General features: G+C 48.8%; 1 long non-coding RNA gene across 1 annotated transcript; it reads left to right on the forward strand.

Moving 5' to 3' along the window:
* The first annotated feature begins 442 nt into the window (after positions 1–442).
* LOC129201018 (uncharacterized) lies at positions 443–2,779 on the forward strand. The gene is made up of 2 exons (XR_008575210.1): positions 443–1,409; positions 1,457–2,779. It is a non-coding gene; the product is annotated as an uncharacterized LOC129201018 (long non-coding RNA).
* The last annotated feature ends 755 nt before the right edge of the window (positions 2,780–3,534 follow it).

Genomic DNA, 3,534 nt, shown 5'->3' on the forward strand with positions numbered 1-3,534 from the left:
TGGTTGGGTAGTAGGTATTATGATGTCTATTTTAAGTTCTCCCCAGTATTTGGTGTTATTTTTACCACATATCACTCTAAAGATTTTCTAAAAGAAAATCATCTCAGTTACTGAGTGTCCTGGTTTTAGCTGAGAGGGTTGATTTTCTTCATAGTAGCTAGTGTGAGGATATGTTTTGGATTTGTGCTGGAGACAGTGTTGATAATATAGAGATGTTTTTGTTCTATGGACTTATTGTTGAGCAGTGTTTACACAGGGCCAAGGCCTTTTCTGCTTCTTGCACTGCCCTGCCAGCGGGATGGCTGGGAGTGCACAAGAAGTTGGGAGGAGACAGACAGGACAGGTGACCCAAACTGACCAAAGGGATATTCCATACCATATGACGTCATGCTCAGTTTATAAGGAGCTTGGGGGGAAGAGAAGGGGGGGGCGGCGGCGTTCGGAATGATGGCGTTTGTCTTCCCAAGTAACCGTTACGCGTGACAGGGCCCTGCTTCCCTGGAGATGGCTGAACACCTGCCTGCCCATGGGGAGTGGTGAATGAATTCCTTGCTTTGCTTTGCTTGTGCGCGCGGCTTTTGCTTTACCTATTAAAATGTCTTTATCTCAACCCACGAGTTTTCTCACTTTAACTTTTCCAATTCTCTCCCCCATCCCGATGGGGGGGGGGAGCGAGTGAGCGGCTGCGTGGTGCTTAGCTGCCGGCTGGGGTAAAACCACGACAGTCCTTTTTGGCGCCCAACGTGGGGCACGAAGGGTTCGAGATAATGACAGATTTGATTGGAATGTGCTAGATGATTGAATTTATAGTTGTTATTAGCTATTAATTGGCAGGCTCCTGTGCTTGCCATGGGGCTTGCTTGCCTTACTGTATATTAGAGGCTAGTGCTCGTTAGTGGCTGCTTTTTGCTTTCGCTGCTCGCTGTACTGCTGTACTGCTTATCATCTTACTGTGCTGTGCCTGGGAACGTTTTGATAACAGCAATGGCGATGTGCCTGGCCTGGCAGATGGCCAGGGCACCGCTGCTGTTTCTGTGCTGCTGTCCTGGACAGGCTGGAGCTCCTGTGTGCACTCGAGTCAAAGGGACTGTGACCTGTGGATGAGTCCACGTCGGAGCAGGACACCCCAAAGCGTCTGTGGCTGTGGTTGTGTCTGTGCCGCAGCAGGTATATCTCGAAGTGTCTGGGGCCGCGGTTGCATCTGTGCCGCAGCAGGTATATCTCGAAGTGTCTGGGGCCGTGGTTGCGTCTGTGCCGCAGCAGGTATATCTCGAAGTGTCTGGGGCCGTGGTTGCGTCTGTGCCGCAGCAGGTATATCTCGAAGTGTCTGGGGCCATGGTTGTGTCTGTGCCGCAGCAGGTATACCTCTGGAAGGATTGTGAGCCAAGGATAAGTCCATGTTGGAGAAGGTACACCTCGAAGCATCTGTGGCAAGGATAAGTCCATGCTGCAGCAGGTACACCTTGAAGCATCAGTGGCTGTGCATGGGGTCATGCTGGAACATTTCAAAGTGTGTGGCTATGGACGAGCCCATGACAGGGCAGGTTTATTTCTGAGAGGACTGAAGTGACTGTGACTGTGGACAAGGCCACGCTGGAGCAAGTATATCTATGAAGGCATTGTGGCCCATGGAGAAGGCCATGCTGGAACAGGTGCACCTCGAAGTGACTGTGGCTGTGGATAAGTCTATGCCACAGCAGGTATACCCCTGGAGAGACTGTGGCTCGTGGATAAGGCTCCACTTGGAGCAGGTACACCCCTAAGGGACTGCAGTCTGTGGATAAGTTCAAGCCGGAGCAGGGGCAAGGGGAGGTGTTCATTGCAATGGTAAACTTGATGGTCTGACTCGAAGGGACCAGGGGTGGAGATTGTAATGGAAATACCTTTAAATTGTTGTAACCCATGATTTGAGTTGCATGTTACAGGAATTACTATAGCAGAAATCACCTGAACCAATGGAGAACAAGCCTTACAAGCAGCAGCGCAAGTGCAGCAGTGGACCTGACCTGAGCTGGTTTTGGTGCCCAGTAACTCCACACGTCAACCACCTCTCCTTTTCTGAGTGACCACCATGGTGGATGGAGCCCAAGGTTGTGGACCAAGTCAACCCAATGGACATTTTGTGGACATTTATGGACATTTTAAAAGGGTGGTCCACAGACTAAGGGAATGATATCAGCATATTATATCAAGGGATGAGAAGGGTGGTGGTGCTTAATGAGGATGTATTGAATTGTGTGGGACCTGAGCATGACGTAAATAGTATGGAATAAGGGGTGGATAATGTCCTGGTTTTAGCTGAGAGGGTTGATTTTCTTCATAGTAGCTAGTGTGAGGATATGTTTTGGATTTGTGCTGGAGACAGTGTTGATAATATAGAGATGTTTTTGTTCTATGGACTTATTGTTGAGCAGTGTTTACACAGGGCCAAGGCCTTTTCTGCTTCTTGCACTGCCCTGCCAGCGGGATGGCTGGGAGTGCACAAGAAGTTGGGAGGAGACAGACAGGACAGGTGACCCAAACTGACCAAAGGGATATTCCATACCATATGACGTCATGCTCAGTTTATAAGGAGCTTGGGGGGAAGAGAAGGGGGGGGCGGCGGCGTTCGGAGTGATGGCGTTTGTCTTCCCAAGTAACCGTTACGCGTGACAGGGCCCTGCTTCCCTGGAGATGGCTGAACACCTGCCTGCCCATGGGGAGTGGTGAATGAATTCCTTGCTTTGCTTTGCTTGTGCGCGCGGCTTTTGCTTTACCTATTAAAATGTCTTTATCTCAACCCACGAGTTTTCTCACTTTAACTTTTCCAATTCTCTCCCCCATCCCGATGGGGGGGGGAGCGAGTGAGCGGCTGCGTGGTGCTTAGCTGCCGGCTGGGGTAAAACCACGACACTGAGATTGAATTAAGTTTTTATTTTCCCTCTCCTTCAGGCCCATCCGAGGAAAATGGAAGAACAAATTGTATGGGGGACATTTGGGAGTTGAGGGGGTGTAGATGTGAGATGGGGTTTTTTTTCTTTTAATCGCTTTAAGACTTGAGTTACAGTAAGGCAGTTTCTCATCTGCTCTGCCAGTCAGCACAGTAAGCTTATCTGAACATCCCACTATTAGCCCAACTGAGTTACATGAACGTCACATTTGCAGTCGGTGCTGCCATTTCATTGGACTGTTTTACTGTTTTACAGCATAGCTCTGCTCTGAAAATGTTAGAGACTATAGCTAAACTCTGAGAGAAGCTAATGGATGCTGTGTGCTTTTTTCCAACTTAAAGAGCATGGACAAGTTCAGAAATTTTTGATAGAGGTGATATGAAGATGAATTAAGAACATAAATGAATTCAGGTGGAATTTCTCTGTATCTGCTAAAATGCTGCCTTTCTTCTTCCCCTTGAGGTAGAGTCCATTTAGTGGAAGACTGTTCTCTAAGTACTGGAGACCTTGAGCGTGAACGGTATCTTCTGGATGGGGCTGCCCTTGCCCTTGAACGGTGATAACCATCTGACCTTGACCTGCAACGATTGTTACGACTCTTCCC

This window comes from Grus americana, unplaced genomic scaffold (assembly GCF_028858705.1).
Source record: "Grus americana isolate bGruAme1 unplaced genomic scaffold, bGruAme1.mat scaffold_76, whole genome shotgun sequence".
Lineage (NCBI taxonomy): Eukaryota > Metazoa > Chordata > Aves > Gruiformes > Gruidae > Grus > Grus americana.